Source organism: Pleurodeles waltl, chromosome 6 (assembly GCF_031143425.1).
Source record: "Pleurodeles waltl isolate 20211129_DDA chromosome 6, aPleWal1.hap1.20221129, whole genome shotgun sequence".
Classification (NCBI taxonomy): Eukaryota; Metazoa; Chordata; class Amphibia; order Caudata; family Salamandridae; genus Pleurodeles; species Pleurodeles waltl.
This window is the reverse complement of record NC_090445.1, coordinates 83,684,138-83,698,954: the sequence shown is the minus strand read 5'-3', so window position 1 is coordinate 83,698,954 and position 14,817 is coordinate 83,684,138. Positions and strand designations below refer to the sequence as shown.

The 14,817-nt window shown below is 51.5% G+C and overlaps 5 non-coding genes across 5 annotated transcripts; all 5 read right to left on the bottom strand.

The window, feature by feature from the left end:
- Window positions 1–1,950: 1,950 nt before the first annotated feature.
- Window positions 1,951–2,023, bottom strand: TRNAE-CUC (transfer RNA glutamic acid (anticodon CUC)). Its single transcript has one exon. It is a non-coding gene; the product is annotated as a tRNA-Glu (tRNA).
- Window positions 2,024–4,382: 2,359 nt separating this feature from the next.
- Window positions 4,383–4,455, bottom strand: TRNAE-CUC (transfer RNA glutamic acid (anticodon CUC)). Its single transcript has one exon. It is a non-coding gene; the product is annotated as a tRNA-Glu (tRNA).
- A 3,191-nt stretch (window positions 4,456–7,646) lies between these two features.
- Window positions 7,647–7,719, bottom strand: TRNAE-CUC (transfer RNA glutamic acid (anticodon CUC)). Its single transcript has one exon. It is a non-coding gene; the product is annotated as a tRNA-Glu (tRNA).
- A 1,556-nt stretch (window positions 7,720–9,275) lies between these two features.
- TRNAE-CUC (transfer RNA glutamic acid (anticodon CUC)) lies at window positions 9,276–9,348 on the bottom strand. Its single transcript has one exon. It is a non-coding gene; the product is annotated as a tRNA-Glu (tRNA).
- Window positions 9,349–11,720: 2,372 nt separating this feature from the next.
- TRNAE-CUC (transfer RNA glutamic acid (anticodon CUC)) lies at window positions 11,721–11,793 on the bottom strand. Its single transcript has one exon. It is a non-coding gene; the product is annotated as a tRNA-Glu (tRNA).
- Between the last annotated feature and the right edge of the window lie 3,024 nt (window positions 11,794–14,817).

Sequence of the window (14,817 nt, the reverse complement as noted above, 5' to 3'; positions counted from 1 at the left end):
ATACCTACTTTAATCATAACAACAGCGGGGATGAGAGCTTAAACTCCTCTTTTTGAATGATGGGGGGGGACAGGACGGACCGGAGCGGACTCCGAGCTCGCTGTAAGCACGTGCGGCTCAGGCTAGGAAAGGGCACAGGAAAGGCTCGGCCTAGGACTGCTCCCAGCGGCGCCTCCCAGGGCGGGAAGTGCTGCGTTGTGTGGAGTCCTGTGGGAATTGTGAGGCAAACTGCAGGATGTGTGTGTGTGTAGTTTTAAGCCTCAGTGAAATATCTGAAAAAGGTGAGAGTTAATGTTAAACCTGAAAATGGAAAAGCCTCACGCCCAACGTGGGGCTCAAACACACAACCCTCAGATTAAGAGTCTCATGCTCTACCGAATGAGCTAGCCGCGCTGCTGTGCCTATATCATTTCACACACCCTCTGTGTGTTCTTTGTGAGGAATTAGTGTGTGGTTATCCCAGGAGGCCCTTTGTTTCATTTTCTCTGCTGCTGACTCGACACAGGCACCTTTCTCTTTGTCCATCTCTCGCTCTACCCCAGTCTTATGTCCCCATCAGTCTCTCTAGAGCTCACTCTGGTACATACATGCATCTGTCCTCTCAACCTGTCTCTGGGCACATACTTAAATGTCCAGTAGAGAACAGTGTGAACTCTCCCTGTTTCGAGAGGTGGCAGTCAGCCTCCAGAGCTGTGTTCCGGAGGCTGCCGGAATGGCCGATCGGTGTAAGGTGCCACCTTCAAGAGCAGTATCTTTCCCAGTCCCGTAATCAAATCCCGCTGCCCACATAAAGTAGTTTTCATACCTACTTTAATCATAGCAACAGCAGGGATGAGAGCTTAAACTCCTCTTTTTGAATGATGGGGGGGGACAGGACGGACCGGAGCGGACTCCGAGCTCGCTGTAAGCACGTGCGGCTCAGGCTAGGAAAGGGCACAGGAAAGGCTCGGCCTAGGACTGCTCCCAGCGGCGCCTCCCAGGGCGGGAAGTGCTGCGTTGTGTGGAGTCCTGTGGGAATTGTGAGGCAAACTGCAGGATGTGTGTGTGTGTAGTTTTAAGCCTCAGTGAAATATCTGAAAAAGGTGAGAGTTAATGTTAAACCTGAAAATGGAAAAGCCTTTAAAAAGCATCACGCCCAACGTGGGGCTCAAACACACAACCCTTAGATTAAGAGTCTCATGCTCTACCAAATGAGCTAGCTGCGCTGCTGTGCCTATATCATTTCACACACCCTCTGTGTGTTCTTTGTGAGGAAGTAGTGTGTGGTTATCCCAGGAGGCCCCTTTGTTTCATTTTCTCTGCTGCTGACTCGACACAGGCACCTTTCTCTTTCTCCATATCTCGCTCTACCCCAGTCTTATGTCCCCATCAGTCTTTCTGGAGCTTACTCTGGTACATACATGCATCTGTCCTCTCAACCTGTCTCTGGGCACATACTTAAATGTCCAGTAGAGAACAGTGTGAACTCTCCCTGTTTCGCGAGGTGGCAGTCAGCTTCCAGAGTCGTGTTCTGGAGGCTGCCGGAATGGCCGAGCTGTGTAAGGTGCCACTTTCAAGAGCAGTATCTTCCCCAGTCCCGTGATCAAATCCTGCTGCCGACATAAAGTAGTTTTCATACCTACTTTAATCATAACAGCAGCGGGGATGAGACCTTAAACTCCTCTTTTTGAAAGGATGGGGGGGGGAACAGGACGGACCGGAGCGGACTCCGAGCTCGCTGTAAGCACGGGCTGCTCAGGCTAGGAAAGGGCGCAGGAAAGGCTCAGCCTAGGACCGCTCCCAGCGGCGCCTCCCAGGGCGGGAAGTGCTGCGTTGTGTGGAGTCCTGTGGGAATCGTGAGGCAAACTGCAGGATATGTGTGTGTGTGTAGTTTTAAGCCTCAGCGAAATATCTGAAAAAGGTGAGAGTTAATGTTAAACCCGAAAATGGATAAGCCTTTAAAAAGAATCACGCCCAACATGGGGCTCAAACCCACGACCCTGAGATTGAGAGTCTTATGCTCTACCGTCTGAGCTAGCCAGGCTGCTGTGCCTGGGTTGTTTCACACACCCTCTGTGTGTTCTCTGTGAGGAAGTAGTGTGTGGTTATCCCAGGAGGCCCCTTTGTTTCATTTTCTCTGCTGCTGACTCGACACAGGCACCTTTCTCTTTCTCCATCTCTCGCTCTACCCCAGTCTTATGTCCCCATGAGTCTCTCTGGAGCTCACTCTGGTACATACATGCATCTGTCCTCTCAACCTGTCTCTGGGCATATACTTAAATGTCCAGTAGAGAACAGTGAGAACTCTCCCTGTTTCGCGAGGTGGCAGTCAGCCTCCAGAGCCGTGTTCCGGAGGCTGCCGGAATGGCCGTGCGGTGTAAGGTGCCATATTCAAGAGCACTATCTTCCCCAGTCCCGTGATCAAATCCTGCTGCCGACATAAAGTAGTTTTCATACCTACTTTAATCATAACACCAGCGGGGATGAGACCTTAAACTCCTCTTTTTGAAAGGATGAGGGGGGGACAGGACGGACCGGAGCGGACTCCGAGCTCGCTGTAAGCACGGGCGGCTCAGGCTAGGAAAGGGTGCAGGAAAGGCTCGGCCTAGGACCGCTCCCAGCGGCGCCTCCCAGGTTGGGAAGTGCTGCGTTGTGTGGAGTCCTGTGGGAATCGTGAAGCAAACTGCAGGATGTGTGTGTGTGTAGTTTTAAGCCTCAACGAAATATCTGAAAAAGGTGAGAGTTAATGTTAATCCTGAAAATGGAGAAGCCTTTAAAAAGCATCACGCCTAACGTGGGGCTCGAACCCACAACCCTGAGATTAAGAGTCTCATGCTCTTCCAACTGAGCTAGCCGGGCTGCTTTGCCTATGTCCTTTCACACACCCTCTGTGTGTTCTTTGTGAGGAATTAGTGTGTGGTTATCCCAGGAGGCCCTTTGTTTCATTTTCTCTGCTGCTGACTCGACACAGGCACCTTTCTCTTTGTCCATCTCTCGCTCTACCCCAGTCTTATGTCCCCATAAGTCTCTCTAGAGCTCACTCTGGTACATACATGTAACTGTCCTCTCAACCTGTCTCTGGGCACATACTTAAATGTCCAGTAGAGAACAGTGTGAACTCTCCCTGTTTCGAGAGGTGGCAGTCAGCCTCCAGAGCTGTGTTCCGGAGGCTGCCGGAATGGCCGATCGGTGTAAGGTGCCACATTTAAGAGCAGTATTTTTCCCAGTCCCGTAATCAAATCCCGCTGCCCACATAAAGTTGTTTTCATACCTACTTTAATCATAACAACAGCGGGGATGAGAGCTTAAACTCCTCTTTTTGAATGATGGGGGGGGACAGGACGGACCGGAGCGGACTCCGAGCTCGCTGTAAGCACGTGCGGCTCAGGCTAGGAAAGGGCACAGGAAAGGCTCGGCCTAGGACTGCTCCCAGCGGCGCCTCCCAGGGCGGGAAGTGCTGCGTTGTGTGGAGTCCTGTGGGAATTGTGAGGCAAACTGCAGGATGTGTGTGTGTGTAGTTTTAAGCCTCAGTGAAATATCTGAAAAAGGTGAGAGTTAATGTTAAACCTGAAAATGGAAAAGCCTCACGCCCAACGTGGGGCTCAAACACACAACCCTCAGATTAAGAGTCTCATGCTCTACCGAATGAGCTAGCCGCGCTGCTGTGCCTATATCATTTCACACACCCTCTGTGTGTTCTTTGTGAGGAAGTAGTGTGTGGTTATCCCAGGAGGGTCCTTTGTTTCATTTTCTCTGCTGCTGACTCGACACAGGCACCTTTCTCTTTCTCCATATCTCGCTCTACCCCAGTCTTATGTCCCCATCAGTCTTTCTGGAGCTTACTCTGGTACATACATGCATCTGTCCTCTCAACCTGTCTCTGGGCACATACTTAAATGTCCAGTAGAGAACAGCGTGAACTCTCCCTGTTTCGCGAGGTGGCAGTCAGCTTCCAGAGCCGTGTTCCGGAGGCTGCCGGAATGGCCGAGCGGTGTAAGGTGCCACCTTCAAGAGCAGTATCTTCCCCAGTCCTGTGATCAAATCCTGCTGCCGACATAAAGTAGTTTTCATACCTACTTTAATCATTACAACAGCGGAGATGAGACTTTAATCTCCTCTTTTTGAAAGGATGAGTGGGGACAGGATGGACCGGAGCGGACTCCGAGCTCGCTGTAAGCACGGGCTGCTCAGGCTAGGAAAGGGCGCAGGAAAGGCTCAGCCTAGGACCGCTCCCAGCGGCGCCTCCCAGGGCGGGAAGTGCTGCGTTGTGTGGAGTCCTGTGGGAATCGTGAGGCAAACTGCAGGATGTGTGTGTGTGTGTAGTTTTAAGCCTCAGCGAAATATCTGAAAAAGGTGACAGTTAATGTTAAACCCAAAAATGGATAAGCCTTTAAAAAGCATCACGCCCAACATGGGGCTCAAACCCACGACCCTGAGATTGAGAGTCTTATGCTCTACCGACTGAGCTAGCCAGGCTGCTTTGCCTGGGTTTTTTCACACACCCTCTGTGTGTTCTCTGTGAGGAAGTAGTGTGTGTTTATCCCAGGAGGCCCCTTTGTTTCATTTTCTCAGCTGCTGACTCGACACAGGCACCTTTCTCTTTCTCCATCTCTCGCTCTACCCCAGTCTTATGTCCCCATCAGTCTCTCTGGAGCTCACTCTGGTACATACATGCATCTGTCCTCTCAAACTGTCTCTGGGCACATACTTAAATGTCCAGTAGAGAACAGTGTGAACTCTCCCTGTTTAGCGAGGTGGCAGTCAGCCTCCAGAGCCGTGTTCCGGAGGCTGCCGGAATGGCCGTGCGGTGTAAGGTGCCATATTCAAGAGCACTATCTTCCCCAGTCCCGTGATCAAATCCTGCTGCCGACATAAAGTAGTTTTCATACCTACTTTAATCATAACACCAGCGGGGATGAGACCTTAAACTCCTCTTTTTGAAAGGATGAGGGGGGGACAGGACGGACCGGAGCGGACTCCGAGCTCGCTGTAAGCACGGGCGGCTCAGGCTAGGAAAGGGCGCAGGAAAGGCTCGGCCTAGGACCGCTCCCAGCGGCGCCTCCCAGGGCGGGAAGTGCTGCGTTGTGTGGAGTCCTGTGGGAATCGTGAGGCAAACTGCAGGATGTGTGTGTGTGTAGTTTTAAGCCTCAGCGAAATATCTGAAAAAGGTGAGAGTTAATGTTAAACCCAAAAATGGAGAAGCCTTTAAAAAGCATCACGCCCAATGTGGGGCTCGAACCCACAACCCTGAGATTAAGAGTCTCATGTTCTACCAACTGAGCTAGCCGGCCTGCTGCGCCTTTGTTATTTCACACACCCTTTGTGTGTTCTTTGTGAGGAAGTAGTGTGTGGTTATCCCAGGAGGCCCCTTTGTTTCATTTTCTCTGCTGCTGACTCGACACAGGCACCTTTCTCTTTCTCCATCTCTCGCTCTACCCCAGTCATATGGACCCATCAGTCTCTCTGGAGCTCACTCTGGTACATACATTCATCTGTCCTCTCAACCTGTCTCTGGGCACATACTTAAATGTCCAGTAGAGAACAGTGTGAACTCTCCCTGTTTCGCGAGGTGGCAGTCAGCCTCTAGAGCGGTGTTCAGGAGGCTGCTGGAATGGCCGTGCGGTGTAAGGTGCCATATTCAAGAGCAGTATCTTCCCCAGTCCCGTGATCAAATCCCGCTGCCGACATAAAGTAGTTTTCATACCTACTTTAATCATAACACCAGCGGGGATGAGACCTTAAACTCCTCTTTTTGAAAGGATGGGGGGTGACAGGACGGACCGGAGAGGACTCAGAGCTCGCTGTAAGCACGGGCGGCTCAGGCTAGGAAAGAGCGCAGGAAAGGTTCGGCCTAGGACCGCTCCCAGTGGCGCCTTCCTGGGCTGGAAGTGCTGCGTTGTGTGGAGTCCTGTGGGAATCGTGAGGCAAACTGCAGGATGTGTGTGTGTGTAGTTTTAAGCCTCAACGAAATATCTGAAAAAGGTGAGAGTTAATGTTAATTCTGAAAATGGAGAAGCCTTTAAAAAGCATCACGCCTAACGTGGGGCTCGAACCCACAACCCTGAGATTAAGAGTCTCATGCTCTTCCGACTGAGCTAGCCGGGTTGCTTTGCCTATGTAATTTCACACACACTCTGTGTGTTCTTTGTGAGGAAGTAGTGTGTGGTTATCCCAGGAGGCCCCTTTGTTTCATTTTCTCTGCTGCTGACTCGACACAGGCACCTTTCTCTTTCTCCATCTCTCGCTCTACCCCAGTCATATGGCCCCATCAGTCTCTCTGGAGCTCACTCTGGTACATACATTCATCTGTCCTCTCAACCTGTCTCTGGGGACATACTTAAATGTCCAGTAGAGAACAGTGTGAACTCTCCCTGTTTCGCGAGGTGGCAGTCAGCCTCCAGAGCCGTGTTCCGGAGGCTGCCGGAATTTCCGAGCGGTGTAAGGTGCCACATTCAAGAGCAGTATCTTCCCCAATCCCGTAATCAATTCCCGCTGCCGACATAAAGTAGTTTTCATACCTACTTTAATCATAACACCAGCGGGGATTAGACCTTAAACTCTTCTTTTTGAAAGGATGGGGGTGGACAGGACCGACCGGAGCGGACTCTGAGCTCGCTGTAAGCACGGGCGGCTCAGGCTAGGAAAGGGCGCAGGAAAGGCTTGGCCTAGGACCGCTCCCAGCGGCGCCTCCCAGGGTGGGAAGTGCTGCGTTGTGTGGAGTCCTGTGGGAATCGTGAGGCAAACTGCAGGATGTGTGTGTGTGTGTGTAGTTTTAAGCCTCAGCGAAATATCTGAAAAAGGTGAGAGTTAATGTTAAACCCAAAAATGGATAAGCCTTTAAAAAGCATCACGCCCAACATGGGGCTCGAACCCACGACCCTGAGATTAAGAGTCTCATGCTGTACCGACTGAGCTAACCAGGCTGCTGTACCTATGTCATTTCACACACCCTCTGTGTGTTCTTTGTGAGGAAGTAGTGTGTGGTTATCCCAGGAGGCCCCTTTGTTTCATTTTCTCTGCTGCTGATTCGACACAGGCACCTTTCTCTTTCTCCATCTCTCGCTCTACCCCAGTCTTATGTCCCCATCAGTCTCTCTGGAGCTCAATCTGGTACATACATGCATCTGTCCTCTCAACCTGTCTCTGGGCACATACTTAAATGGCCAGTAGAGAACAGTGTGAACTCTCTCTGTTTCGCGAGGTGGCAGTCAGCCTCCAGAGCCATGTTCCACAGGCTGCCGGAATGGCTGAGAGGTGTAAAGTGCCCCATTCAAGAGCAATATCTTCCCCAGTCCTGTGATCAAATACCGCTGCCGACATAAAGTAGTTTTCATACATACTTTAATCATAACACCAGCGGGGATGATACCTTAAACTGCTCTTTTTGAAAAGATGGGGGGTGGACAGGACGGACCGGAGCGGACTCCGAGCTCGCTGTAAGCACGGGCGGCTCAGGCTAGGAAAGGGCGCAGGAAAGGCTCGGCCTAGGACCGCTCCCAGCGGCGCCTCCCAGGGCGGGAAGTGCTGCGTTGTGTGGAGTCCTGTGGGAATCGTGAGGCAAACTGCAGGATATGTGTGTGTGTGTAGTTTTAAGCCTCAGCGAAATATCTGAAAAAGGTGAGAGTTAATGTTAAACCCGAAAATGGATAAGCCTTTAAAAAGAATCACGCCCAACATGGGGCTCAAACCCACGACCCTGAGATTGAGAGTCTTATGCTCTACCGACTGAGCTAGCCAGGCTGCTGTGCCTGGGTTGTTTCACACACCCTCTGTGTGTTCTCTGTGAGGAAGTAGTGTGTGGTTATCCCAGGAGGCCCCTTTGTTTCATTTTCTCTGCTGCTGACTCGACACAGGCACCTTTCTCTTTCTCCATCTCTCGCTCTACCCCAGTCTTATGTCCCCATCAGTCTCTCTGGAGCTCACTCTGGTACATACATGCATCTGTCCTCTCAACCTGTCTCTGGGCATATACTTAAATGTCCAGTAGAGAACAGTGTGAACTCTCCCTGTTTCGCGAGGTGGCAGTCAGCCTCCAGAGCCGTGTTCCGGAGGCTGCCGGAATGGCTGTGCGGTGTAAGGTGCCATATTCAAGAGCACTATCTTCCCCAGTCCCGTGATCAAATCCTGCTGCCGACATAAAGTAGTTTTCATACCTACTTTAATCATAACACCAGCGGGGATGAGACCTTAAACTCCTCTTTTTGAAAGCATGAGGGGGGGACAGGACGGACCGGAGCGGACTCCGAGCTCGCTGTAAGCACGGGCGGCTCAGGCTAGGAAAGGGTGCAGGAAAGGCTGGGCTTAGGACCGCTCCCAGCGGCGCCTCCCAGGTTGGGAAGTGCTGCGTTGTGTGGAGTCCTGTGGGAATCGTGAGGCAAACTGCAGGATGTGTGTGTGTGTAGTTTTAAGCCTCAACAAAATATCTGAAAAAGGTGAGAGTTAATGTTAATCCTGAAAATGGAGAAGCCTTTAAAAAGCATCACGCCTAACGTGGGGCTCGAACCCACAACCCTGAGATTAAGAGTCTCATGCTCTTCCAACTGAGCTAGCCGGGCTGCTTTGCCTATGTCCTTTCACACACCCTCTGTGTGTTCTTTGTGAGGAATTAGTGTGTGGTTATCCCAGGAGGCCCTTTGTTTCATTTTCTCTGCTGCTGACTCGACACAGGCACCTTTCTCTTTGTCCATCTCTCGCTCTACCCCAGTCTTATGTCCCCATCAGTCTCTCTAGAGCTCACTCTGGTACATACATGTAACTGTCCTCTCAACCTGTCTCTGGGCACATACTTAAATGTCCAGTAGAGAACAGTGTGAACTCTCCCTGTTTCGAGAGGTGGCAGTCAGCCTCCAGAGCTGTGTTCCGGAGGCTGCCGGAATGGCCGATCGGTGTAAGGTGCCACATTCAAGAGCAGTATTTTTCCCAGTCCCGTAATCAAATCCCGCTGCCCACATAAAGTTGTTTTCATACCTACTTTAATCATAACAACAGCGGGGATGAGAGCTTAAACTCCTCTTTTTGAATGATGGGGGGGGACAGGACGGACCGGAGCGGACTCCGAGCTCGCTGTAAGCACGTGCGGCTCAGGCTAGGAAAGGGCACAGGAAAGGCTCGGCCTAGGACCGCTCCCAGCGGCGCCTCCCAGGGCGGGAAGTGCTGCGTTGTGTGGTGTCCTGTGGGAATCGTGAGGCAAACTGCAGGATATGTGTGTGTGTGTAGTTTTAAGCCTCAGCGAAATATCTGAAAAAGGTGAGAGTTAATGTTAAACCCGAAAATGGATAAGCCTTTAAAAAGAATCACGCCCAACATGGGGCTCAAACCCACGACCCTGAGATTGAGAGTCTTATGCTCTACCGACTGAGCTAGCCAGGCTGCTGTGCCTGGGTTGTTTCACACACCCTCTGTGTGTTCTCTGTGAGGAAGTAGTGTGTGGTTATCCCAGGAGGCCCCATTGTTTCATTTTCTCTGCTGCTGACTCGACACAGGCACCTTTCTCTTTCTCCATCTCTCGCTCTACCCCAGTCTTATGTCCCCATCAGTCTCTCTGGAGCTCACTCTGGTACATACATGCATCTGTCCTCTCAACCTGTCTCTGGGCATATACTTAAATGTCCAGTAGAGAACAGTGTGAACTCTCCCTGTTTCGCGAGGTGGCAGTCAGCCTCCAGAGCCGTGTTCCGGAGGCTGCCGGAATGGCCGTGCGGTGTAAGGTGCCATATTCAAGAGCACTATCTTCCCCAGTCCCGTGATCAAATCCTGCTGCCGACATAAAGTAGTTTTCATACCTACTTTAATCATAACACCAGCGGGGATGAGACCTTAAACTCCTCTTTTTGAAAGGATGAGGGGGGGACAGGACGGACCGGAGCGGACTCCGAGCTCGCTGTAAGCACGGGCGGCTCAGGCTAGGAAAGGGTGCAGGAAAGGCTCGGCCTAGGACCGCTCCCAGCGGCGCCTCCCAGGGCGGGAAGTGCTGCGTTGTGTGGAGTCCTGTGGGAATCGTGAGGCAAACTGCAGGATGTGTGTGTGTGTAGTTTTAAGCCTCAACGAAATATCTGAAAAAGGTGAGAGTTAATGTTAATCCTGAAAATGGAGAAGCCTTTAAAAAGCATCACGCCTAACGTGGGGCTCGAACCCACAACCCTGAGATTAAGAGTCTCATGCTCTTCCAACTGAGCTAGCCGGGCTGCTTTGCCTATGTCCTTTCACACACCCTCTGTGTGTTCTTTGTGAGGAATTAGTGTGTGGTTATCCCAGGAGGCCCTTTGTTTCATTTTCTCTGCTGCTGACTCGACACAGGCACCTTTCTCTTTGTCCATCTCTCGCTCTACCCCAGTCTTATGTCCCCATCAGTCTCTCTAGAGCTCACTCTGGTACATACATGCATCTGTCCTCTCAACCTGTCTCTGGGCACATACTTAAATGTCCAGTAGAGAACAGTGTGAACTCTCCCTGTTTCGAGAGGTGGCAGTCAGCCTCCAGAGCTGTGTTCCGGAGGCTGCCGGAATGGCCGATCGGTGAAAGGTGCCACCTTCAAGAGCAGTATCTTTCCCAGTCCCGTAATCAAATCCTGCAGCCCACATAAAGTAGTTTTCATACCTACTTTAATCATAACAACAGCAGGGATGAGAGCTTAAACTCCTCTTTTTGAATGATGGGGGGGACAGGACGGACCGGAGCGGACTCCGAGCTCGCTGTAAGCACGTGCGGCTCAGGCTAGGAAAGGGCACAGGAAAGGCTCGGCCTAGGACTGCTCCCAGCGGCGCCTCCCAGGGCGGGAAGTGCTGCGTTGTGTGGAGTCCTGTGGGAATTGTGAGGCAAACTGCAGGATGTGTGTGTGTGTAGTTTTAAGCCTCAGTGAAATATCTGAAAAAGGTGAGAGTTAATGTTAAACCTGAAAATGGAAAAGCCTTTAAAAAGCATCACGCCCAACGTGGGGCTCAAACACACAACCCTCAGATTAAGAGTCTCATGCTCTACCAAATGAGCTAGCTGCGCTGCTGTGCCTATATCATTTCACACACCCTCTGTGTGTTCTTTGTGAGGAAGTAGTGTGTGGTTATCCCAGGAGGCCCCTTTGTTTCATTTTCTCTGCTGCTGACTCGACACAGGCACCTTTCTCTTTCTCCATATCTCGCTCTACCCCAGTCTTATGTCCCCATCAGTCTTTCTGGAGCTTACTCTGGTACATACATGCATCTGTCCTCTCAACCTGTCTCTGGGCACATACTTAAATGTCCAGTAGAGAACAGTGTGAACTCTCCCTGTTTCGCGAGGTGGCAGTCAGCTTCCAGAGTCGTGTTCTGGAGGCTGCCGGAATGGCCGAGCTGTGTAAGGTGCCACTTTCAAGAGCAGTATCTTCCCCAGTCCCGTGATCAAATCCTGCTGCCGACATAAAGTAGTTTTCATACCTACTTTAATCATAACAGCAGCGGGGATGAGACCTTAAACTCCTCTTTTTGAAAGGATGGGGGGGGGGAACAGGACGGACCGGAGCGGACTCCGAGCTCGCTGTAAGCACCGGCGGCTCAGGCTAGGAAAGGGCGCAGGAAAGGCTCGGCCTAGGACAACTCCCAGCGGCGCCTCCCAGGGCGGGAAGTGCTGCGTTGTGTGGAGTCCTGTGGGAATCGTGAGGCAAACTGCAGGATATGTGTGTGTGTGTAGTTTTAAGCCTCAGCGAAATATCTGAAAAAGGTGAGAGTTAAAGTTAAACCCGAAAATGGATAAGCCTTTAAAAAGAATCACGCCCAACATGGGGCTCAAACCCACGACCCTGAGATTGAGAGTCTTATGCTCTACCGACTGAGCTAGCCAGGCTACTGTGCCTGGGTTGTTTCACACACCCTCTGTGTGTTCTCTGTGAGGAAGTAGTGTGTGGTTATCCCAGGAGGCCCCTTTGTTTCATTTTCTCTGCTGCTGACTCGACACAGGCACCTTTCTCTTTCTCCATCTCTCGCTCTACCCCAGTCTTATGTCCCCATCAGTCTCTCTGGAGCTCACTCTGGTACATACATGCATCTGTCCTCTCAACCTGTCTCTGGGCATATACTTAAATGTCCAGTAGAGAACAGTGTGAACTCTCCCTGTTTCGCGAGGTGGCAGTCAGCCTCCAGAGCCGTGTTCCGGAGGCTGCCGGAATGGTCGTGCGGTGTAAGGTGCCATATTCAAGAGCACTATCTTCCCCAGTCCCGTGATCAAATCCTGCTGCCGACATAAAGTAGTTTTCATACCTACTTTAATCATAACACCAGCGGGGATGAGACCTTAAACTCCTCTTTTTGAAAGGATGAGGGGGGGACAGGACGGACCGGAGCGGACTCCGAGCTCGCTGTAAGCACGGGCGGCTCAGGCTAGGAAAGGGTGCAGGAAAGGCTCGGCCTAGGACCGCTCCCAGCGGCGCCTCCCAGGTTGGGAAGTGCTGCGTTGTGTGGAGTCCTGTGGGAATCGTGAGGCAAACTGCAGGATGTGTGTGTGTGTAGTTTTAAGCCTCAACGAAATATCTGAAAAAGGTGAGAGTTAATGTTAATCCTGAAAATGGAGAAGCCTTTAAAAAGCATCACGCCTAACGTGGGGCTCGAACCCACAACCCTGAGATTAAGAGTCTCATGCTCTTCCAACTGAGCTAGCCGGGCTGCTTTGCCTATGTCCTTTCACACACCCTCTGTGTGTTCTTTGTGAGGAATTAGTGTGTGGTTATCCCAGGAGGCCCTTTGTTTCATTTTCTCTGCTGCTGACTCGACACAGGCACCTTTCTCTTTGTCCATCTCTCGCTCTACCCCAGTCTTATGTCCCCATCAGTCTCTCTAGAGCTCACTCTGGTACATACATGTAACTGTCCTCTCAACCTGTCTCTGGGCACATACTTAAATGTCCAGTAGAGAACAGTGTGAACTCTCCCTGTTTCGAGAGGTGGCAGTCAGCCTCCAGAGCTGTGTTCCGGAGGCTGCCGGAATGGCCGATCGGTGTAAGGTGCCACATTCAAGAGCAGTATTTTTCCCAGTCCCGTAATCAAATCCCGCTGCCCACATAAAGTTGTTTTCATACCTACTTTAATCATAACAACAGCGGGGATGAGAGCTTAAACTCCTCTTTTTGAATGATGGGGGGGGACAGGACGGACCGGAGCGGACTCCGAGCTCGCTGTAAGCACGTGCGGCTCAGGCTAGGAAAGGGCACAGGAAAGGCTCGGCCTAGGACTGCTCCGAGCTGCGCCTCCCAGGGCGGGAAGTGCTGCGTTGTGTGGAGTCCTGTGGGAATTGTGAGGCAAACTGCAGAATGTGTGTGTGTGTAGTTTTAAGCCTCAGTGAAATATCTGAAAAAGGTGAGAGTTAATGTTAAACCTGAAAATGGAAAAGCCTCACGCCCAACGTGGGGCTCAAACACACAACCCTCAGATTAAGAGTCTCATGCTCTACCGAATGAGCTAGCCGCGCTGCTGTGCCTATATCATTTCACACACCCTCTGTGTGTTCTTTGTGAGGAATTAGTGTGTGGTTATCCCAGGAGGCCCTTTGTTTCATTTTCTCTGCTGCTGACTCGACACAGGCACCTTTCTCTTTGTCCATCTCTCGCTCTACCCCAGTCTTATGTCCCCATCAGTCTCTCTAGAGCTCACTCTGGTACATACATGCATCTGTCCTCTCAACCTGTCTCTGGGCACATACTTAAATGTCCAGTAGAGAACAGTGTGAACTCTCCCTGTTTCGAGAGGTGGCAGTCAGCCTCCAGAGCTGTGTTCCGGAGGCTGCCGGAATGGCCGATCGGTGTAAGGTGCCACCTTCAAGAGCAGTATCTTTCCCAGTCCCGTAATCAAATCCCGCTGCCCACATAAAGTAGTTTTCATACCTACTTTAATCATAACAACAGCAGGGATGAGAGCTTAAACTCCTCTTTTTGAATGATGGGGGGGGACAGGACGGACCGGAGCGGACTCCGAGCTCGCTGTAAGCACGTGCGGCTCAGGCTAGGAAAGGGCACAGGAAAGGCTCGGCCTAGGACTGCTCCCAGCGGCGCCTCCCAGGGCGGGAAGTGCTGCGTTGTGTGGAGTCCTGTGGGAATTGTGAGGCAAACTGCAGGATGTGTGTGTGTGTAGTTTTAAGCCTCAGTGAAATATCTGAAAAAGGTGAGAGTTAATGTTAAACCTGAAAATGGAAAAGCCTTTAAAAAGCATCACGCCCAACGTGGGGCTCAAACACACAACCCTCAGATTAAGAGTCTCATGCTCTACCGAATGAGCTAGCTGCGCTGCTGTGCCTATATCATTTCACACACCCTCTGTGTGTTCTTTGTGAGGAAGTAGTGTGTGGTTATCCCAGGAGGCCCCTTTGTTTCATTTTCTCTGCTGCTGACTCGACACAGGCACCTTTCTCTTTCTCCATATCTCGCTCTACCCCAGTCTTATGTCCCCATCAGTCTTTCTGGAGCTTACTCTGGTACATACATGCATCTGTCCTCTCAACCTGTCTCTGGGCACATACTTAAATGTCCAGTAGAGAACAGTGTGAACTCTCCCTGTTTCGCGAGGTGGCAGTCAGCTTCCAGAGTCGTGTTCTGGAGGCTGCCGGAATGGCCGAGCTGTGTAAGGTGCCACTTTCAAGAGCAGTATCTTCCCCAGTCCCGTGATCAAATCCTGCTGCCGACATAAAGTAGTTTTCATACCTACTTTAATCATAACAGCAGCGGGGATGAGACCTTAAACTCCTCTTTTTGAAAGGATGGGGGGGGGGAACAGGACGGACCGGAGCGGACTCCGAGCTCGCTGTAAGCACGGGCTGCTCAGGCTAGGAAAGGGCGCAGGAAAGGCTCAGCCTAGGACCGCTCCCAGCGGCGCCTCCCAGAGCG